This window comes from Pinus tabuliformis, chromosome J (assembly GCF_031772625.1).
Source record: "Pinus tabuliformis cultivar Carrire ecotype Pingquan chromosome J, CPIR1, whole genome shotgun sequence".
NCBI classification, from domain to species: domain Eukaryota; kingdom Viridiplantae; phylum Streptophyta; class Pinopsida; order Pinales; family Pinaceae; genus Pinus; species Pinus tabuliformis.
The window spans coordinates 349169484-349194485 of NC_142295.1; positions in this window are offsets into that span (position 1 = coordinate 349169484).

A 25002-nucleotide genomic window follows, 5' to 3' on the forward strand; every position below is an offset into this window, starting at 1 on the left:
GTACCTCAGATGCTTTAGTCATCGAGGCATATGCTCATGCGATCTGAGATAATTTGGTGAGATTCTCAGTGGGATCAGTAGTAGGATCTTGCCATAGGACGTCTAATTGCTCTGCATCATGATAGAGCACGTTTTCCAATTTCCTTTTCTTCCTTTGTCTTCTCACCACTGCCTTGTGTTGTGGACTCTAAAATATACCAAGAGGAGGAATCTCTTCTATCTTGAGTAAAAGTTCAAAGGATGGGGTAATAGGAATATGTTCCATAACTAAGACATTGCTAATTTTTCATGTGACTATATCTTTTGTTGTCTGTACATTGCTCACAGGTGTCTTTGTGCTTTGTCCTTAAAGATTGATCAAATCATTGAAGGTCTCCCATTCTTTATCTAGCTCGGTTCTGACTGATGGTGGCTGAACAATGAGAGGGGGAGGATCTATCTGTGGGGAGGTAAAAGCCTATAGCTGTGGGAGCTCTTTTGATTGGGCAGTTTCCTTTACTGACCCCTCGCTTTTACCATGGTCACTTTCTGATCTCTTGGAATGTTCAGATGTTTCTTTCCCAGACTTATATTTAGATCTATCTGTGCCTGAACTTCCACTAAGACTAACACTTAGAGTTGGTTCCCTTACGGGTTCTAAGCGTAGTTTTTCCAAAGGAATACTAGCTAACCTCCTCTCCCTGTATATCTTGAACTGCTGAAATTCTATTGGAGGGAATCGCATTTGAGCCGAATGTAGAACTTCTTCAAGCGTACTTTTCTATTGGAACATGTCATCAAAAAGATCTTCTTCTTTAGAAAACACCTTTATTTTGACTGCGACAGTGAAATTCTTAGCAATATCATGAGGGTCGAACGGTCTTCCTGGAAACTTGAATAATTGTAGACACGTTATGTTGTTTACTTCCTTGAATGCATGGCCTACATCAAATAGTGAAAAGGCCCCATAGGCTACAAGAAATTGTGGCCAAATAACCTTCTTTTTGTCCTTCAAATCTTTAGTCAAACCTCCTTCTCCGTAGGTTTGATAAGCAATTTCTCGTGCCATGAGTTTATTAGGGACATACAAAGGTAAGATGTGAGGGGAAGCAACACTTCCAAATACCCTAACATATGTAAACAGTTCTTCTCCGAACCATCTCGCGACAGGGAGTAGTCTACCTCTACTTCAAGAGAACATCTTGGAGCATCTTTATCATACAACATTTTGTACAGGGGCAACATGATTCCATGACAAATCTTGTAGAAGAATGGAGTGAACATAGAATCCCACAATTCTTTGTGATAAACATGAATGGGTAAGGGGTCTTGAGTCGTCCATTTCCATTCCATCAAAGGAAACTTGGAAACATAGCAAATTGCATCCATCACATATGCAAATAAGTAGAAAGGGGGGTAAATTCTTTGAGAAATAGTTCTTTTAGACCAGTAACTTACAATGGTTGTGGCTAAGTTGTCAAACAATATTTTAGCCCAATCCATAACAGTAGCATTAATCGCGGCATCCAATAATGGTAGCCATTTAGATGAAAATTTGTTAATGTATGGCTTCCCAAAAAGTTTACAGAGCATAGCAGCAGCAAAGCAATACGGGGAGGTGAGAGAACCAGTACTATACATACCATGTTTATCCCTTTTTAGTTGTTCGTCCATCCTTGACCAATCTTTGGTACATTCTGCCAAGCTTTCATTTTCTTTAGAAAACTTCTCTATGAACTATCCGTTATAAGTCGCCTGTGGCTCTGGTAAATGATACATGAGCTTCAAATCTTTTGGAGTGAATGAGCCAATGAGTCCTTGACCCTGAGTCTTAAATTGTCTGTTTTTTTATGTCGGCGCTATCCAGTACCCATTTAACCATGTCTGTGTATGGGAGAATTTTGGGCCTCGCCCCTATCCGATGCAAAAACGAACAAGCTAAATCTGCAACTGATGCCTCAGAAGACCCTTGTGAACTTGCAGTAGCCGTAACCTCCATCACCTTGGGATTCTCTTCTTCAAGTAGATTATACATGCCTTCCCAAGTAGTAATACCAACGTCTCTGTTACAGGCAGTGTCTGTATATAGGGGCATCATTTCTTTGTCGTCAGAGCTCGGAGCTTTGCCTTTCTTCCCTAGTATATTGCTTTGTATAATTCTTTGTTCTTCGTTCCTGCAGTTTACAAGTAAGGTGAGAGTAATAATAAGGAAAGGTGGCAGGAAATCTTTAAATGTTGAGGACATATAAAATATACCACCTTACGTGAAATGGCTCTTCGATAAGCACGAAACCCTATTTCATTAATGATTGGCAACTAACTCATTAATTAGCATTAAAGCACATAACCAGGTTTCGGTTTATGGAAAATACTTTTTTGAACGACAAGCCCGAAAGATTTGCGATGCAACGATTTTGTGATTTGCTTCGCAATATCGTAGATCGCAACACCGCAATATCATTTTATCACTTTATCGCTTTGTCTCATTATCGCTTTATCGCTCGATCGCAATATCGCTTTATCGCTTGATTGCAATATCGTTGGAGTGTAGCATATGACAATCATTTGTTAATGTGTTTTCCGCAAAATGTGATTTGCGATATGCGCCATCGCATATTGGCAATTTGAGGTTTTTCAGCGTAAGTGATATTTGATGCATGCGATGCGATGAAGTTTCACATCGCGATCTTGCAACCTTAGAATTTTGTTTGTAAGGAGGTATCCATTATCCTTTTTGCGATGTGATATCTCTTAAGGAGTGATTTTATCCTACCTTCTCATAAAACTTAAGCTTTTTTAGATTTTTCAAGGGTATTCTCATAAGTTTATGATGGTAAGTTTTATTGAAAAAGGAAATTCAAGCACTAATTGATTTTTTTAATTTTTTGACTAAGGGTCCCCACTTATTTAGTATTAGTAATAACACTAAATAAGAAGGGGGTTGTTGCTGGCCACAACAATTGGTGATTCACTTGGAAGAACCAGTTATCTCTACTTTTCTTTTGAATTTTCTAAACTTCCAAAACAGAAATTTTTCCAGAAAATCAAACTTTATTATAAAAAGACAAAGTACATTATGCTTTTACATATCAATGATATTTTGTTTCTTCTATTTTCAACTTTGATTAGTTACTCCCTCAAGCTATTCCTTGTATCTACATCAGTCATTACTTGGTTTATAAAGATAAAAACAAAGCCTTCTCTGTAAATCAGTTTTGAATATGCTCATTTGTCGTAAGTAGAGCCTCTGCTGCCAGCAGGCGTTTATAGCCTCGACAGGGTTACCTGTTACCCAACAATGATCCTGTATCCTACTTAGAGAAATTTACAACTTTCAAAGAGAAATCCATATCCACACTTATTGCTTTCATTTTTCATTTTTACCCTAAAGAACAATGTCTTGGTTTGGTAGCCAATTTATGACAGTGTCATTCAATTGATTTATAACTTTGTTGAACAAGATGGCTCGTGATGAGACCCCTTGCCTTTTGATTGCAACAATCTTTGAGTCATTGCGCTGTTGTGGTATGCAGTATTGGCAAAGTCAGCAAGCTATAATATCTATGATCATGATAAGTCGGCTCGTGATGAGACCTCTTACTCTTTAAGTTAAAGTGTATCATTGGATTATTCCTTAAACATTGTAATTTCCTAAGTGGGGAGGAAGTCATTGTTTCTTTAAGATAGCTCTGGACGACAATGGTAGAGTTTTTTGGAAAGAGCTTTCTACAGAGAATCTTCATTTTTGTTATTGATACCTTTCATTGGACTGATATAAAACAATTTCCCACTAAAGGTCTTTTTTTGTCAAAATTTACAAAGTTGAAACTAGTATCATTTCTAGGTCTAGAGTCTTTAACTGTATCTTTCAATAATAATGATTAATTTTCTAAAAGAACTCTATTTATACAAGTGAAAAAACAAAATCTAAAAGAGAATTTGTGTCTTTTTCATAAATCTCAAATCTAACCATTTACAACCGATTTTATTATGGCAATAAAAACTAATCTACAAAATAGAAGGATGTTCTCCTATGGAAAATATTTTTTGAGGATCTATCCGTTAATAGGTAAAGAATCTCTTTTTCCTATTAAATCATGTAACATAAAAGTGGACGAACCTATGACTTCTATGATTTGGAAAGGGCCAAGCCACATTCTTTGAAATTTTGTATGTTTCCCTTTTTCCTCATGAGCCTTGTCCCATTTTAAAACTAGATCTCCCATCTGAAAGTCTTTTCTGGATATTATGTTTGAATCAAAAGAGGCTTTTACTAATGCTTGATGATGAGCTTGAGTTATTTTGGCATGTTCTCATTGTTCTTCTAACTTAATTATTTCAAGTTGCCTTAGTTGTAAGGAAGAAGTTGGTGCTTCATCAATACATTGAACCAAGGCTAAAGAGGGAATTTCCAAATGAGTTGGAAGAACCACTTCTTTCCCATAAACTAAATTGAAGGGGGAAGTGCCGATGGAGGCTTTCTACGTTATTCGATCTGCCTATAAAGCATATATTAAAGATTTGTGCCAATTTTTATGATTTTCTTCAATGGTTCGCTTAATAATTCTAATTAAGTTTTTATTTGTAGATTCAGCTAATCCATTCCCCTGTGGATAGTAATTGGAGGAGTATTTAAGCTTGAAACCCCTTTTGAGTGCAAATTCAGTCATTGCATTACCAAAAAAATATGATGCATTATCAAACATTAAAGCAGAAGGCAACCCAAACCTGGTGATTATGAACTTATCTATAAACTCGATGATATGTTCAGCATTAGCCATCTTGAGTGGAACTGCTTCTACCCATTTAGTAAAGTAATCTGTTGTTGTAAGGGTATATCTATGCTGTTTAGAAGAGTGAGGAACGATCTCACCTATTATGTCCAATCCCCACTAATCGAAAGGCTGCTCAATGTTAACTGGTTGTAGTGGCAAGGATGGTTTCTTTTGTCTCCCAGCAGCAGTTTGACAGACTTGACATTTCCTCATGTAGTTATGTGAGTCTTTGAATAATGTGGGCCAGTAATAGCCTACGTGTAAGATTTTATGAGCAGTAGTGCCTTCAGCATAATGTCGCCTGCTGGCCCATCGTGGAGTTCCTGCAAGACTTTTTCAGCTTCAGATTTCTCAAGCCATCTAAGGAGAACAAAATCATAATTTATTCTAAAAAGAACATTGTTCACGAGTTGATATTGTTTGGCTTTCAACCTTAGAGCTCTTTTCTTGGTATGATCGAGGTTTGAAGGAGCGTATCCATTCTTTAGATAATAAATGATATCAACGTATAATGACTCAAAATTGTTTAGGCTTACCTCGTACATTTGTATCTCTGCAGATGGAATTTCGGACATAAGTGATGCTCCGGCCAGCATTTTGCAAAAGCCTCGACTTTTTACAATACTTGCTGGTTTGATTTCTACGTCATATTCCTGTAAGGCAGTAACCCAATTAGCTCTTTTCTCACCCACATCCTTCTATACTAGAAGATTTATTACCGCTGGAAATGGTACTGTGATTTTTGTATGTGTTTTGAGTAAAAAAGGTCTGAAATATTTAATTTCTTTGAAAATAGCATAAGCTTGTTTCTCCACATCTGAAAAATTTAACTCAGCCCCTTGTAAATTGGAACTGAAAAAAGCAATTGGGGCTTCTGCCTTTTCTTGATTTGCTTGAGTGAGTATCATAGCATATGATTTATCAGAGGCAAATGTATATAAAATAAAAGGATCGAAGAAATTTGGAGTCGCTAAAGATGGAGCATTAACAATTGCTTGTTTGATCATATTGAATGCCTCATATTCATCTTAGCCCCATTTAAAGTTTGAGTTCTTTTTAATCATTGCTTGTAAAGGAGACACGATTCTTGAAAAATATGGAACAAATCTCTTTACAAAGTTAATCTAACCAAGAAAAGATTGCATGGCTTTCTTGTTGTGAGGTAGGGGTATTGTGGAAATCTCCTTGATTATGTTAGGATCAATGTGAATTCCATATTTTGACACTATGAATCCGAAAAGTTTTCCTTCACTTAATGCGAAAAAGGATCTTTTCGGGATAAGTGAAATTCCATACCTTTGACAACATTGGAAGATTTGTTTTAACTCTATAAGATGATTGTTTCGTTTCTTGGAATATACAGTTATATCATCCAAATAGATTACCACTGATTTATTAACTAACCCCTTGAATGTGATGTCCATGGCTCCCTGAAATGTGGCACCAGCGTTAATCAGACCAAATGGAATCTTTTGATATGCGTATGTGCCCCATTTAGTTCTGAACGTGGTTTTTAATTGATCTTCAGGATGTACCAACACTTGATTGTATCTTGAGAATCCATCCAAGAATGACATTAATTCTGACCCCGCGACTTCCTACAGTATTTGTTCCATGGGAGGCAAAGGAAAATTATCCTTTTGGCAGGCTTTGTTAAGATTTCGAAATTCAATGCAGATTCTAATGTCTATGTTTTTCTTTCTAACAGGGACCATATTGGAAACCCATTTGGAATGTCGAACGGGAAAAATTATTTTGGCTTTCAATAACTTATTGAGTTCAAATTTGATCTGGTTTTCTAGATTGGGATGGATCTTTCTCAACTTTTGCTGGACAGGTTTTTCATCGTCTATCATTGGAATAGTATGTTGGATGATGGAGGTGTCGTACGTTTTGAGTTCATCGTAATTCCAAGCAAAGACACTTTTGTATTGTCTCAAGAGACGAATATACGCTAATTTTTCTTCAGGAGCTAGACCAAGGCCTAGATTGATATTCTGTGGTTTGGTATCAGTTCCTAGATTTACTAATTCATAGTTCAAAGTTGAACTTTGGAGTTTTGAATTGGTAGATCTTTTAAACCGATCTTTCGAATCATAAAGGTCTTCTAATTTGACTACTGACTTAGGTATGGTATTGTTAGTGCTATCTTGTTTCAATTGTCGGTCATGTTGGTCTTCGTCAATTATTTGATTGGTGTAGGATCCTTGAGATGTGAGGAAACTCACTATATCAAGATCGTCGTTGAAAATTCTCCAATTGGTAATGTTATCAGGAATAGATGGTCTAAAAATTAATTCAATTGAAAATCGATCAGGGCTAAAATCTTCTGAAGGAATGAGCTTTGAAGCTATGTTAGCTAAGAGGTCTGCACTAGCATTCTGGAGTCTGGGAATTGATGAAATATTAAATGCTATAAAGTGTTCAGTCATATCTTGAACTAAAGATTGGTAATGTTTTAAATGACCTAATAAACAATGTATAGTATTACGTACCTGTCTGATTACAATTTCAGAATCTCCGAAAACTTGAAGGAATTTGATGTCTAATCCGATTGCTTTGTATAACCCTTGGACTAAAGCCTCGTATTCTGCGGTATTGTTGGTGCAATCAAATTTGAGTCTACAAGTTAGCATAGTTTTATCTCCCTTTGGACTTATTAACATGCATCCTGCTCCTGCTCCTTCGTTAGACTTAGAACCGTAAAAAAATCATTTCCAAAATAAAGATTTATTTACAGGACTATCTATAAAATTAATACATTTAGAACTATATGTTTGAGAGAAATTTTCTACTTGAGATAAAAAAGAATGTTCTAAGTAAGGTGAAGTATGAGCATTAAAATTTCCTAGGAAATAATTTACTGAGTAGTTGCCAATGATGTTATTGTTGTATGCTACTAGTTCATTTTCTCCCTCCAGTTTTGTTACTCTATATTTCTGATGTCTTTCCCGCTCAACTTTTATTTGATTTGGTTTACCATTGTAAGGGAGCCACATGTGCGACCAGTCAATTGCAAAGTATCCATGAAGTTTTTCTCACCAATCTCTGTAAAGAATTAAGCCATAAAATTCCGAAATACCAACAACTAAAATGTCGATAACTTGACATACCTTTGGGTTGGATGATAGCCTTATGGTAACCTGATTTAATTCGCCAATCACTTTGACTTGCGATCGATCTAATTGAACTATGCGCACAGCGGATTTTTGTGGTTAAACGTTCAATTTTGCACATATTGACTTTGGTGAAATATTTGATGAAGCTCCAAAATCCACTACGCAATTATGGAAATTTTTTATTGAAAATTTCATAAGTAAGAAGAAATGGGGGAGTATGAGATCTCGATCTTCCTCCAATTAAGGCAATATCGTTTGGATCAACTTTATTAATCACATTAGCTGGAGGTCTTCCCATGTCATGGGAAGCTTGAGAGATTACAACAGCGGGCAAAGGTGCAACTAGTACAGCATGTAAGTCTTTCAAAAGTATCTTTTGCTGGTGTTTTAACTTGCTCAATTCGTAAAAAGTGATATTGGACCTAGTCTTTTTCATGTCTTCTATGATATTATACTCCATTTCATCCGAAACGATCAGCGTTTTAGATAGAGTTGATGGGTCTATTTGGACTGGGCTGGTTTAAGTCGCTTTAGGTGTCATTTTCTTGGCTGCGACTTTATCCTTAGTCATCGAGCTTGCGCTCTTTGGCTTAGGTATAGGTTGAGGAGGATCAAGTTGATTTCTACTGCGAGTACTAACTGGGGATGCCTCTTGATCCTCTTCATCTGGGAGGATGAAATCCCACATACCTTGTAACTCTACAACTTCTTCTTCATCAGTATGTTCTTCAGTAGCGATTTCCTCTTCTTCTTCTTCGGATTCAACACTTGTAATAGCGTTAGGGGGTTTGGAATCGGTCGAAGGGTTTATTTTAAAAGGTCTGTACAGCTTTTTAGAAGAAGTTTCTGCCACTTGTTTCTTAATTTCGATCATCTCGTTAGACATGGTCTTCAAAACTTTTTGTAATCCTTCTAAATCAAATGGATCTTTCGATTGTTTTTTCTTGGGATATTCCTTGAAAGAAACCTTCTTGGATTTTCGTTCTTCTATCGCGTTTTTCTTTTCTAGGGCTATAATACGTTTCTCTACTGCTATTGCTTCTTTCATATTTTTAGCTAAAGTTGTTTTGTTAGCCCTATCAACAAAGATTGCTATGTTTGATGGTAAAGTAGTGATGTACCATTCACTTCGCACTTCTTCGCTAGGCTTGGAAGCAGTAGGAATTTTGTTTAAGAGTTTATTGAAACGTGAATTGAAATCTTTGATAGGTTCTTTTGACTCGGCCCTAAGGTTAGACAGGTCGTTGATCAATGTCGTCGTAGACCTATCATCACCAAACTTAATAAGGAATTGTTCTTGGAAGATATCCCAACTAGTGATAGATCCAGATGGTAATGAAAAATACCATGATCCGGCTGCTCCTTGCAGAGTATAAGGAAAAAGTCGAACAACAGCGTCTTCGTTGGTAACTCCATTGAGATTTATGGATAGCATAAAGTTATTTATATGTTCTTCCACTAGCATGCCTGCCTCAGGATTAAACTTAGGCAGCCATTTTTCAGGATGGGCCGGTAGCTGACTCAAGGGTGTAGGCATTAAGACTGCCCCTGGGTTATTCCATGGAGATTGGGCCATCGCTGATCTATTAACAGAGGAAAGTGCAGAAGATGATCCCTGCGGTTGAGAAGATGAGGATATTACGACTCCAGATGATTGAAAAGGAGATGTGGGAGTACCGGTGGACTGATGGACAATGATCTGAAGTGGAGGAGTGGATGGTTGACTTCGCGGTGGAGAGTTTGAGATGGATGATGAGGATGAAAGAGTCTCGCTATCGAACCCTTTAGGAGATTTCCTTGTGGGTAGAGTTAACTCGGTTGGCTGAACGCCAAATTTTTTGCACTTTAATCTAGTAAGAGGATGAGCAGGGTTATATTACGAAGTCACACTACCTTGAGATTTATCAGATCTTTGAGGAGATATAGAAAATCGCTAAAGTTTGTGAATCAAAGATTCAACTTCAGGAGGTTCAATAGTAGATTGTTATGAAATGTCAGGGTTTGTAGCAGCGATTGTTACTCTTGCGACTTCTGGCTCTAGATTTAAGGATTCTAAATGCAACGGAGAAGTCGGGGGAGATGGTGAGGGTGATTTACTCTAAAAATGATATTTAGATTTAGACTTGCTTGCCATTCACAGTTCGAGGCCCTCCTTCTAGCGCCAAATATGTTGAAGCCCTGAAAATCGGGTCTACAACAAGGGGGATACCCACCCGATCCGGACCTTGGTTAGCAGCTCCTTTTCCGTTTGGTATAGTGGGTCCGACAGGGGATATGGGACCAGTTTCCCAATTTATGTGTGTGTGTGTGTGTGAAGAATTGATATTTCCTTTCTAAAAGTTCCTAAGTGAGATGCTCTAATTCTAACTCTAATCTAATAACACGCAAATTGTATTCTAATAATCAGAAATATCTAAGTCTACACTAACCCGGGGTGTAATCCTTTTGTTATGCGATCTAAAATGGTTTCAGATAACAATCGATAATAAATATCATTCAACTGTTATGAGAAAAGAATTCAATACAAATAAACCACTTCGTATAAAAAGTTAGACGAAACAATTGTGAAAGGCATATCGCATAATAAGCTACTCATACATTAAGCATAAATAAATAGCTATCACTGTACAAAAGTGCCAAATGATAACTCAGACATTCACACATCAATATATAAACAGTTGAACATGAATATCACTTTTAACACAAAGGCAGAAATAGTTAAGAGATGGAAGTATCATTTATAACTAGTTCTACTCATGAGCTTCAAGTGATAATGATTTATCTCTTCTTAATCCAACATCCACTAAGAGTACAGAAGTGCAACATCAGTAGCAGATATTAAATGCAGATATCAATAAATCTTGTTCCATTCATTCATCAAAACCTCCTCGGAGGGTGCAAAAGTGCATGTTCTGAGGACAAGTTTTTGATAAATTTCAGGACCCTTCTCTAAATGCATGAGAAGGGTTTAAATACTAATAACTAAATCTAAAAATAACTTATTACAAAAATGTAGGATACGGTTTAAATGACCGTCCTTTTTTCAGGAAAAAATAAACCAAAATTAATACTAACATTGAATCTAAAATTAAAACTAACAACTAACTATTTATGTATCTGATCCTTGAAATCGCAAACATTCAACATTTGCTTGAGAAGAGTCGACTGACCAACTTCAGACTTTAACTATCCTGCAAAAACGGAATCAACGAGAGATGGCGCCATCATCTAGGCAGAATTGATGATGCATTTGAGAGTCATACACTGGCTGTGTGGCTTTACCAAATATGCCCAGTAAGAATCCCAATTCAACTTAGTTAATCTTTTGATTGATTCTACCTTTTCTTGAGCCTTCTGTCTCCAGCCTGTTTGTAGTTGTTGTACTTTTGGTAGATACCCTGGAGTGTTTTTTGAGATTAGATTTTCTCTATGAAAATTTTCATTTATACAGTCAATAACGTTGTTTACTGTCGTGGCTACTTCTTCTACCGCTTGTTCTGCTTTTCTAATTTGCGCATCCCATTTGTTAAAGAGCATTTCTTTGTGATTGTCGTTGATTATTGGTGCACCTGCTCTTTTTCCCTCCTCTGTTTCTTGCCAAGCCAAATATTCAGTAACTCGTTTATCAATTAAATCATAATCATGTCATAAATCCACGACTTGATTAGTGATTTTATCACTTATTTCACAATACGAGTTCCACTGTGATATTCTTTGGCTCAATGCTTCCTATTGCTGTAGTAGTTGTTCGTTCAAGGAAATGGATTCTGTGATGAATTATGTAAGTTTAGGATCATCCTTGTGCATCTCCTGCATATCCTGTAACTGTTTTTCTTTCTCAGCCAAACTGTTCTGGTAGCCTATCTGCATTCGTTGGAAGTCCTGTTGTAGCCTTTCAAGCTGTTTTTGTGCTTCGTTGTTGGCATTAGCTTGTTGCAACTATTGTTGCAAAACTTGTATGTGGTTTTCCTTTTCTTTTAGCAGTTGTTGTACCTCAGATTCTTTATCAATAGTTGTTGAGGCATATGCTCCTGCGATCTGAGATAATTTGGTGAGATTCTCAGTGGGATCGGTAGTAGGATCTTGCCATAGGACGTCTAATTGCTCTGCATCATGAGAGAGCACGTTTTCCAATTTCCTTTTCTTCCTTTGTCTTCTCACTACTGCCTTGTGTTGTGGATTATAAAATATATCAAGAGGAGGAATCTCTTCTATCTTGAGTATAAGTTCAGAGGATGGGGTAATAGGAATATGTTCCATATCTGAGATATTGCTAATTGTTCTTGTGACTATATCTTTTGTTGTCTGTACATTGCTCACAGGTGTCTTTGTGCTTTGTCCTTCCAGATTGATCAAATCATTGAAGGCCTCCCATTCTTTATCTAGCTCGGTTCTGACTGATGGTGGTTGAATGATGAGAGGGGGAGGATCTATTTGTGTGGAGGTAAAAGCATGTTGCTGTGGGAGCTCTTTTGATTGGGCAGTATCCTTTAGTGACCCCTCGCTTTTAGCATGGTCACTTTCTGATCTCTTGGAATGTTCAGATGTTTCTTTCCCGGACTTAGATTTAGATCTATCTGTGCTTAAACTTCCACTAAGACTAATACTTGGAGTTGGTTCCCTTACGGGTTCTAAGCGTAGTTTTTCCAAAGGAATACTAGCTAGCCTCCTCTCCCTATATATCTTGAACTGCTGAAATTCTGCTAGAGGGAATCGCATTTGAGCCGAATGCAGAACTTCTTCAAGCGTACTTTTCTGTTGGAACATGTCATCAAAAAGATCTTCTTCTTTAGAAAACACCTTTATTTTGACTGCGACAGTGAAATTCTTAGCAATATCATGAGGGTCGAACGGTCTTCCTGGAAACTTGAATAATTGTAGACACGTTATGTTGTTTACTTCCTTGAATGCATGGCCTACATCAAATAGTGAAAAGGCCCCACAGGCTACAGGAAATTGTGGCCAAATAGCCTTCTTTTTGTCCTTCAAATCTTTAGTCAAACCTCCTTCTCCGCAGGTTTGATAAGCAATTTCTCGTGCCATGAGTTTATCAGGGACATACAAAGGTAAGATGTGAGGGGAAGCGGCACTTCCGAATACCCTGACATATGTAAACAATTCTTCTCCAAACCATCTCGCGACAGGGAGTATGTCTACCTCTGCTTCAGGAGAACATCTTGGAGCATCTTTATCATACAACATTTTGTACAGGGGCAACATGATTCCATGACAAATCTTGTAGAAGAATGGAGTGAACTTAGAATCCCACAATTCTTTGTGATAAACATGAATGGGTAAGGGGTCTTGAGTCGTCCATTTCCATCCCATCAAAGGAAACTTGGAAACATAGCAAATTGCATCCATCACATATGCAGATAAGTAGAAAGAGGGGTAAATTCTCTGAGAAACAGTTCTTTTAGACCGGTAACTTACAATGGTTGTGGCTAAGTTGTCAGACAATATTTTAGCCCAATCCATAACAGTAGCATTAATGGCGGCATCCAATAATGGTAGCCATTCAGATGAAAATTTGTTAATGTCTGGCTTCCCAAAAAGTCTACAGAGCATAGCAGCAACAAAGAAATACGGGGAGGGGAGAGAACCAGTACTATACATACCATGTTTATCCCTTTTTAGTGGTTCGTCCCTTCTTGACCAGTCTTTGGTACATTCTGCCAGGCTTTCATTTTCTTTAGCAAACTTCTCTATGAACTATTCGTTATAAGTCGCCTTTGGCTCTGGTAAATGATACATGAGCTTCAAATCTTGTGGAGTGAATGAGCCAATGAGTCCTTGACCCTGAGTCTTAAATTGTCTGTTTTTTTATGTCGGTGCTATCCAGTACCCATTTAACCATGTCTGTGTATGGGAGAATTTTTGGCCTCGCCCTTATCCGATGCAAAAACGAACAAGCTAAATCTGCAACTGATGCCTCAGAAGACCCTTGTGAACCTGCAGTAGCCGTAACCTCCATCGCCTTGGGATTCTCTTCTTCAAGTAGATTATACATGCCTTTCCAAGTAGTAACACCAACGTCTCTGTTACAGGCAGTGTCGGTATATAGGGGCATCATTTCTTTGTCGTCAAAGCTCAGAGCTTTGCCTTTCTTCCCTATAATATCCTGTATATTGCTTTGTATAATTCTTTGTTCTTCGTTCCTGCAGTTTACAAGTAAGGTGAGAATAATGATAAGGAAAGGTGACAGGAAAGCTTTAAATGCTGAGGACATATAAAATATACCACCTTACGTGAAATGGCTCTTCGATAAGCACGAAACCCTATTTCATTAATGATTGGAAACTAACTCATTAATTAGCATTAAAGCGCATAACCAGATCTTAGTTTATGGAAAATACTTTTTTGAACAACAAGCCCCAAAGATTTGCGATGAAGCGATTTTGTGATTTGCTTCGCAATATCGCAGATCGCAACACCGCAATATCACTCTATCGCATTATCGCAATATCGCTTTATCGCTCGATCTCAATATCGCTTTATCGCTCGATCGCAATATCGCTTTATCGCTTGATCGCAATATCGCTAGAGCGTAGCATATGACAATCATCTGTTAATGTGTTTTCCGCGAAATGTGATTTGCGATATGTGCCATCGCATATCGGCAATTTGAGGTTTTTCAGCGTAAGTGATATTTGATGCATGCGATGCGATGAAGTTTCACATCGCGATCTCGCAACCTTAGAATTGTGTTTGTAAGGAGGTATCCATTATCCTTTTTGCGATGCGGCATTTCTTAAGGAGTGATTTTATCCTACCTTCTCATAAAACTTAATCTTTTTTAGATTTTTCAAGGGTATTCTCATAAGTTTATGATGGTAAGTTTTATTGAAAAAGGAAATTCAAGCACTAATTGATTTTTTAAATTTTTTTACTAAGGGTCCCCACTTATTTAGTCCTAGTAATAACACTAAATAAGAAGGGGGTTGTTGTTGGCCACAACAGAACTGCAGGGTCAATGGTCTGTGTGGATGATCGTTTCCTTCCCCATAATGTAATGCTTCCATTGTCAGGAGGCCTACACAATGGAATACATCTCTTTGTCATAAGTGGGATACTTCTGGACTGTGTCTGAAAGTGTCTCACTGTGATATGCCACTGGATGCCCGTGTTGAATAAGGACCGCCCCAATAGCATAGTCAGAGGCATCTGTCTCAACCTCAAATGGTTGTTGCAAATCTGGTAATGCGAGCACTAGTGTCAAGCAAAGGCGATCTTTCAACTCTATGAATGTCTTCTGTTGAGAATCAGACAAAAAGAATTTTGCTTTCGCTCCTCCCTTGGTGACATGACTCAAGGGCCAAGTGATATGAGAAAATCCCAACATGAACCTGCAATAGAAATTAGCAAGACCTAGAAAGTTGCAGAGCTCTGTCAGAGTGGTTAGAGATGGCCAATCCTGAATGACTTGGATCTTGGCTGGATCCATATGCACCCCTCGTTCATCAATTATGTATCCCAGATACTAAACCTGGGTCATGCCAAAAGTGCATTTCTCCAAATTAGCACATAACTTTTGTTGCCGCAGTGTTTGGAGAACCTGTCGGATGTGGTGGAGGTGCTCTTCCCAACTCTGGCTGAAGATCAGGATGTCATCCAAGTATACCACTATAAATGAGTTGGTGAATGGCCACAAGATGTCATCCATTAGCCTCATGAAGGTTGCATGAGCATTCGTCAATCTGAAAGGCATAACCAACCATTCGAAAAGGCCCTCATTGGCTTTGAAGGAGGTCTTCCACACATCGGAGGGTTCGATTGGTACCTGGTGATATCCTTACTTCAAATCGATCTTACTGAAATATTTTATCCCCTTTAGTTGGTCCAGGAGGTCATCAATCCGTGGGATCGAGTACCTATTACGAATAGTCATCTTGTTCAGCGCCCAATAGTCAATACAGAGTCTCCAAGTCCCGTCCTTCTTCTATACCAAAATGATCGAGCTCTCACAGGGGGATGAACTTGGACAGATGTGACCTTTCTGTAGTAGCTCCTGAATCTGCCTCTTGATTTCGTTGTTCTCTAGAACGGAGTGCCGATAGATTTGTCCATTGGGTAGCAGCGCACCTGGGGTTAGATAGATGGAGTGCTTGACCTGACAATGCAGAGGAACCCCTACGGGGTAGGTGAAGATGTCTTCGTATCCTCCACAACCTTGTCCATCTGTAGTTGTTGTGCGGAGGGGCCTTGTTTGGAGGTCATGACCACCATCTTCTTCTTTCCTTGAGGGCGTATCATCATGAAAACAAATTTCCCAGTTTTGGAAATGAGATTACTACATTGTTTTGCAGTAACCAAATAGATGGCGGTAGGTGGTGCTACCTCCGGTATCTTGTACAACTTATTTCCCAAAGTAACAATAACAACACGAGGCCTTGATTCATACATGGCATGTCGCTTCCACAAGTATGGATTTCCTAATAATACATCACAAACATCAAGGTGAGCAATGTCACACAATACCTCATCCGTGAAGGGCTTCATATTGTATGAAAGGCAACACTGCTCGCTCACGCGAAGATCCCATCCTTGGTGAAGCCACCCAATGGTGTATGGTTGTGGATGTGTTGTGGTCAATAAACCTAGCCGCTTCACAACCTCTGCCAAAATGAGTTTATTTTGGATCCAGCTATCGAAAATGAACTGTATCTGGGAGCCCTTTACCCACATCTGGGAGTGGAAGAGACACTCCTCCTCCTTTGGATCTTCAGGTTCCTCCTTCTAGATCTTCGTGATGGAAATGATGGCGTTGGGTTCTGCATCGATAATTTGCTTCCCTTTGTCATTCCCCTTGTCAAGTTCTGACTCAGAGTCGAAACATTGATATGATTCTGAAACCCTTAGCTCGGCCACCAGCAATTGCTTGGCCCGACACTCACTTGTGTTGTGAGTGGAGTCTTATGGAACTCACACCACTTTCCCGTGTCCTTTTTCGGCTTCGCGGTGCTGTTCTTGGCTTGTAGTTTTGGCAGGTTGTCTTGGGCTGCCTTGCCTTGGCTTTGTCCTTTGTTCTGCGGTTTGGGGGCACCTTTCCCTTGCTTTGGATTCGCAGATCCAAAGTCTCGCTTCTTTTGTTTAAACTTGTGCTCGATCTTTACGGCATATCGGTATGACGTGCCGAGCGAGGAGATGTTCAGGAATTCTATTTCTTCCTGGATATATCTATGCAGGCAGCCATGGTATTTGAGTACCAAATGTTGCTTTGAATCCTTGATACCCAACTTTGTGCGAAGGGTATGGAAAACATTGGTAAACTTCGGCACATCTTGGTCCCTTCCCTGCCGCAGCGTGGTCCACTTTATGTATTGATCCTTATAGCTTCCGATAGGGTATTACTTCTCCTTGATGGCAGTCCGGAATGAATTCCAAGTGGGTGCAACTGAAAATAGTGAGGCTGTACTTTCATCGTTCTGCTCACAGTAGGTTTCCCACCAGTCCTTGACGTGGGGGGCAACTTTGAGAAGAGAAAAAGTAATCTTTTCTCGACCGGAAAAATCATGAGCAGAAAAATACTCTTCTAGCAGAGTTAACCATTTATCTATGGTGTCTACATCTATCTGACGCTCAAATATGGGAATGTCAAAGTTAACTTGTACCTTAAAAGGTGTGTTGCTTCCAGAGTAGCTGTTGGAAATAGATGTGTCGCCCTTGGGTAGCCGCTGAAGGATCTGGGCAAAGTTGTCCATCATTGCATTCCTTTGTCGCTCGAGGGCCTCTTCGAGCAAGATTTTGATAGGATCTCCTGCCACCTCGTCTTTCATTTCATCATGGGAGGTCATCAAGATTTGTGAGGATGCTCTTGCAAAGGTTCGACCAGTTCAAGCCCTAACTCCTTATATCCCAACGTCGGTGGGGACATGCAAAGAAAGACAGAGAAAGAGCAGACCACTCTGATACCACTAATCCGGATTTAAACAGGAACGCAACAAATTATAGATATAACCATACATATAGAGATGCAATAGAAATAATACTTCATTTCATTACTGTAAAATACTGAAATATGCTTAAAAATAGAAATGGAAAAAAACTAGCTAGGGTGATGGTAGCTTATCTCTGAGAAGAGATGTGGCGGCTACATGCCTCTGAACTCTATTATAATGAGGCTTAAAGCCCTATCTACTGTTGAGAAACAATGGAAAACCCTAAACATCCAACAACCTAACCCTAGAAGATGAAATGCCAAACTGTGGGCCCCATTTGGGTAAATTGGTACATCAACTTCCCGGGGTCGTAACTTTGGCATACGATCTCCGTTTGACGTGCACAATATCTTGTTAGAAAGATCTATCTGAGAAATACAACTTTGGGAAGAGAAACATTGGGCCATGGACCCATGTTCCTCCCATTTTTCCTAAAAAATGTCGTTTAGGGCCTCAAAACAGCTCTGGAAGTTCAAGACCCGAAAAACTGTTAAAAATAGTAAAATGTGCTACAGTTAAGGAAACCAAAAAGCTGAAAGAAACAATGGTGGGGGTCCAAGTGGACTTGTTGAGTGGCCACCAATATCCACCTGGATCAATTGATGCCTCAACACAATAGTTGTAGTTTCATCCATTAGGTCATATATACATTGTTAATTCACTTACAAGTAAAAACATGATGAGAGCCATACATATTTATTGTCATAAAACATATACATAACCAACATAATAGCAAAAATAATACCAAGGAAATCATAGCCATATGATCCACATATAAACCAATATAATACTCATATAAATACAACGAGAAATAACCTCATATTGATGATGCAAAATCCAACCCCTTGATGGGACTAACATGTTCCACAAAACCGTAGAATGGTTGAGCCAAATATCTCTTCAGTCATTCACCCTCGTGCCATATTCCAAGCATGAATGTGGGATCTCATCAAACACATCAACCCAAAATCATCCACAACTTTCAAGGGAAAACCACCTCAACCTGTCAAACAATGATTCCACCTCATGGTCAGACATCACAAAACCACCATCCAATTGGACTCTATCCAAGCCTTCCAGGGCTCTAAAGCGTTTGTTCCAACCAAGGCTCCAAGACTAGTAACTAAACCCACAACTTATATCGGGTTCCAGAGTGTTTTTCCAATCAAGTCTCCAGGACAATTAACTCAACCCAAGTTGTTACAGGGCTCCAAAACTTTTGTCCAACCAAGGCTCCAGGAACTAGTAACTCAACCCAAGCTAAGGAAACACGAGAACCAACCAAAAAAAACAAGGAAATAAATCCAAAATAACCATGCTATCTAGGAAATGTCAAGGCTAGGAAAATCCACTATCAATCAAGGCAATCCTCTATACGAGTGACATAACATGGCCAATAAACTACTTGCATATGTCATGCATGCCAAAACTAGTGAGGAAAACATAAATGCAACTTGGTACCTGCAAGCCAAACCCATTGTAGTTGTTGATCCTGATGTCCTCTTGCACTTTCTTACTCTTCCTTTGCTTCATTGCACCACACCCTCCAAAAGTGCTCTAAGAAAACTCTAAGTGTCCAAGAGTGAGAGAGAGAGAATAACGAGAGAGCTCCAAAAAATGAATTGAAAAAAAGTTACCCACTGATCCTAAGAAGCTTTTTTATCAATTAGGTCTCTATTTTCTTTATTTTCCTTCAATTTCCTCCTCACATGCAACCTGTGACCTTTCACTTCCCTTTTCTCCTAATTTCCATTATTTTCGTAAATAAATGTGCCAAAATTGCCATTTTGCCTTTCCAAAACCTTATCCATTGCCATTTCCAATTTCCTTAGCCATTAATAAACCAATGAACACCCACACTAGGATGTCTTGCCCAACATTTAACTTCGAATAAGTGTCTCATCAACCGTGGTTATTATTTTTCCTTTATTAACTTTTATTACATGGAACTTTCACCAGGGCTGTTACACAACCTATAGAGTACCAACCTAAACGCCCAACCAATTGGGCTAGGATGGTTTTAGTTGCCAAGTTAGCAGGGCCAACATCTATTGAGTTGCAATTGCGAACCAATTTGGTTAAAGGGGGGGTATTTTGCTAAATTTTAAGCCTTTTTTAGCTCAAGAAGAGCCTAGATGGGGATTTTTGAGCATTCTGGACAACATGTGAGTGTTATTTTTTAGTTTGAAGCTGATAAATTGATGTAAAACATTTTAACATTTTAATGAAGTGGTCACCATTAGAAGTTGAACTCTGAGATGTAGCCTAGGATGGGTGAAATCCATTATCAATTTGCTCTTGTTATATGCTACATTTTTATCCTCTTATTACTGCAAAATTTTTACAAATTAACTTAAGTTTGTGTACTTTTGCAATTTCAATCCATTTCCTAAAAGGACATAAACAATCCTACAATTTAATCAATGAAACCTTTGTTTTCAATTTATGATCACTTTGGTATCAGAGCTTGGTTTTTTTGAAGGTTTGACAGAATTTGCAAGGTTTTTTAATGCTTACAAGGTCTATATTGAGAGGAGGACAAGGAGGACTTGAAGAACCTAACCCTCAAATTGGCTCAAGAAGACCACATACTCCACAAGTCATGGCACATGAATAAGGACAAGGACAAGAATTGATTACTGAGGATGAAAGAGCTTTCATAAAAGCTTTCTTTGATATGACTAAGATGGTGAAAGGGTTCTATAATAAAAGAACAACACGGTTGCAAGGAAAAAGTTCTAATCAACCAAAAGGTGATGGTGATAATGGGATAAAGCCTCCATCACCTCCTCCTCCTTCACCTCCTTCCTCACATAGACCAACTCCCTCAACATCTCCAAGAGGACATACTAAGTCTCCTTTTCTTAAGCTTGATGCCAAGTTAAAATTACCAATGTATGATGGAGAAGTAAACGCTGAAAAGTTGGATAATTGGGTTTGTTAAATTTAAGTTTATTACAAGATCCAAAATATTGATGATGATGCCATAAAGATCAAACTTACTTCTCTTCGTTTGGGAGGTGCAACTCTTATATGGTGGGAAGCCATAACTCAAGAAGATTTAAAGTAAAGTGGTAAAATTATCTCTCCTTTGAGTAATTTTATAGTTGCATTAAGGAAGAAATTTTATCCATTAGCTTACATGCAAAAAGAAATAATGGATTGGAAAATTTTTAGACAAGTTAAAGGTTAGAGTGTCCAAAGTTACACAAAAGAATTTAGAAAAAGAGAATTAATCTTGGGTGTTGATTTGACCTCATGAGATAATATCTTTAAATATATAGGTGGATTGCACAATTATCTGAGACATGTTATGTTTAATCCCACCAATCTATATGAAGCATGTGTTCATGCTACTTATTTAGAATCAAGAGGCAAGAATGTTCCTCAAGATTCCAGCAAGAAACACTTTAAATTTGGAGACAAAGGAAAGGGGAAAGGTAAAGGAAAAAAGCAAGAAGAGTGCTACAATCAAGAAAGGGGGTAAAAATTACTTGCAAACATTATTCAAAATATGGCCATGTTGAAGACCATTGTTGGAAACTAATCCCGAATTGAGACCAAAGAAGTTTAATAACAAGGGGAAACAAAAGAATTCTACTACAACTCAATGAGATCTAGGATCTAATTCAGGTGATGAAACTAAAATCACAACCATGGGAATGAAAGGTATATATTCTAACACAAGTACCAGTTCTTCTAGCAAGTCTTTTGAATCTCAAAATGATAGAAAGAAGTGAGTTTTTTCATATCAGGGTCATTACAAAACATACAAAGGTTTATACACTATTTGATAGTGTATCTCAAGTCAATCTTATTTCTGAAACAATTGTCAAGAAACTTAATTTAGAGACTACACCTCATGAAAAAACTTACCCCTTGGGTTGGGTATGTGATGATGCCAAATTACAAGTGAAATAAAATGTAAACTCAAATTTTCCATCATTGTTAATTTTATAGATGAGGTTGAGCGTAATGTTGTACCACTTGACATTTATGGGATTGTCTTAGGGATTCCATATTTATATGACTGAAAATCCATATTTTATTGTCATGCAAATAAGTATCATCTTTTTAGAGATAGAAATGAGTATATTGTTAGAGCACATCACAAGAAGATGAACTTATCTCTTGTTAGTGCATTACAAATGAAAAGGCTTGTGAATTCTAGTAAGAATATTGTGTTGTTGATGTAAAAGCTAAAGATACTACTAAATCTAAAGCTTTCTCACGATGTGATTCCAAACTCAAGCATGAATTGCTTGAAGTTGTTAGTACTTATGATGAGATGTTTCAAGAACCCGAAGGGTTAGATCCAAAAAGAGGAATTCAACATGAGATACAATTGCAGTAGGATGCACCATTTCCAAATATTGGCATGTATATAGTATTAGTTTTGGAGAATGCATAGATCAAGAAGAAAATCCAAGAGCTTCTTTACAAATGGGTCATCAAACCTTGTACATCTTCATGTGGGTCTCCTATTATTTTGGTTCCAAAGAAAGATGGTACATGGCGCATGTGTGTGGATTTTTGAGTGTTGAACAAGATTACAGTAAAGAATCATTATCCTCTTCCTCACATTGAGCATTTTCTAGATCAATTGAAGGATATTATTTATTTTACTAAGTTAGACTTAAGAAGCAGTTATCATCATATAAGGATTTTTGAAGATGATATTTGGAAAATTGATTTTAAGAAGAAACAAGGATTGTTTGAATGGTTAGTTATGTCGTTTGGGCTTTGTAATGCACCTACTACATTCATGAGAGTTAATAATGATGTATTGCGACCATTCCTTGATGATTTTGTCATAGTCTACTTGGATGATATTATGATTTTTAGTAAGACTCGTGAAGAGCATGTGGAACATGTTAAGCAAGTTTTAGATGTCTTGAAAAAGGAAAAGTTGTATTTGAAGATGTATAAATGTGAATTTGGGAAAACCTCTTTAGTTTACTTAGGTCATATTGTAGGAGGTGGTGAATTGAAGATTGATCCCTCCAAAGTTGAAGTCATTGTGAATTGGCCTAAACCCAATAATGTAACAGAAGTTAGGAGCTTTTTGGGAGCAACCCAATATTGGAGAAAATTTATCACTAACTTCTCATCTATTGCAACACCATTACATGCTTTGATAAGTGTGAAGTAGGTCTTTCAGTGGGGAGGCAAGCAACAAAAATCCTTCAACACTTTGAAAGATAAAATCAATACAACACCAATTCTAGCACTTCCAGATCTCAAGTAGCCATTTGAAATTCAAATCGATGCAAGCGAATATGCTATGGGGGCAGTGTTGATGCAACATGGTAAGCCAATATGTTATCATTCTGAGACATTTTCCAATGTAGTAATTAAATATCCAATTTATGATAAAGAGTTATATGCTTTGGTACAAAGTGTGAAGAAGTGGAAGCATTATTTTGGGCACTTCAACCCCAATAATAAATGTCCATAAACCAAGGGCTCCTAAGTCCCTAAAATTGTTGTTCCAACCCCTAAAAGAACAAGGTTAGCTAATTACATCATCTCCCAGAAGATCTCCATGAAAAACTACTCAGAATTGGTCAAAACTGGACCATCTCACCTGCACCATGGTCAAAGTGCGTTGCATCCCACCTAAATGCACACGGGAGGTGCGATGCATACTGAAAAGCCCTTCTATGGGTGTGATGGGCAAGAGTGGACAAATGGAAGAGTCAATTTGCGAGGTGGAAGATCATGGAATCTTCCAGAAACTTCTCCTGTGACACTTGCCTCTCTGCATTCGCCCAGGGATGAGTAAGAGATCATCAATCTCCAAGTGGAATCAAGAACTATCAGAGAGAGGACACTAATCAAATCTCAGAAGCTGACTCACCCCCCTTGCAAACATCTATATATGGATCCCTCATCCCAGAGATCCAGAGGCTGGAATTTTGTATCTTGTAAGGAAGTGTTGCTGGTTTCTTGGTGTAACATCATAGTGTTGGGTGATCTAAGCTTTTCATGAGGTGAAGAAGGGCTTTCTTGCTAAGAGGATGACGCTGGGTCAGAACAATTGGTTGTAATCCTCTTTGCTATTCTTGATTATTAATAAAGCTATTCAAGTTTTCCTCCACATTCTTGTATGATTGATGATATATGCATTTGTGTGGTCAATATATATCTGGTCCTATATTGTTTATGATAGTAGATCTCTGTTCTTGGATAGTGTTATGCTGCTTTGATTCCACAGGTGCTCTTTGAAGCTGGGTAGACGAGGAAGCGAGTGGCAAAGATCTATCAGAAGGGAGAGGAATCAAGCAAGGAACCAAGCGCAAGACAGAGGTTGGTCTCCTTTATTCCCCTCTTATCTACTTCTCATAAAGGAAAACGAAAGTAGTTTTAGTTTGTTTGTTTCTAAGATAGCTACCAGTCTTAGTGGGACTAGCAGCTCTGCATATACACTAGATTTCCCGATAGCAAAATGGAGACCATACTGGGGAGCGAATAGATTGTTTGTTTGTCTAAATTTGTTTGCTTTATAAACTTACAGACGGAGCCTGAAGTCAAGCCAGCTAGCCTTCGAACTGCATTTGCTATGCAAGTGAAAAATAGATCAATTCTGCTTCAGTCTATCTCCGAGTTTTGTTTATGAACTGAACAATCGATTTACAAACTCTCTAATTGCCCTTGTGGTGGCTCTAGTAACCTCCTTAGATATACCCCTGTGATTTATTTACTGATTACCACTTGCTCGCCCTAAATCCCTGAACTGTGCTGCAAACTGTGATCAAGAACTGGATTAAAAGTCTCGCACTATACCATCGCACCCTCTCTTCAAGGATATCAGTATGCATCGCACTTCCTGTGTGCTGTAGGTGGGATGCATACTAGAATCCCTGTGTAACAGGTGCGCTGATCAGAAAGGGCTAATTTTGCCTCTAGACTTTGGTTTTTCTTCACTCTTTTCAGCTCTATTCAGAACTTTTGTTGTCTGTAGTCAGTATACCTCTATTGGAAACCCTCTTCCTTGCCATTATTCTGCCTCCATTGTGCAAAGAACTGTAAATGTTTTTATGTATTGTGAGCCATTTTCAGTTCTCTTTTACAAAGAAGTAGCATAATTGAACTGTCGTTTCTTGATTTGGAAGTGTCGCAAGTGTCGTTTTCAGTCATAGAAGAGAATCTGATTGTTCTTGATAGTCGATTACACTGCTACTCTTGTAT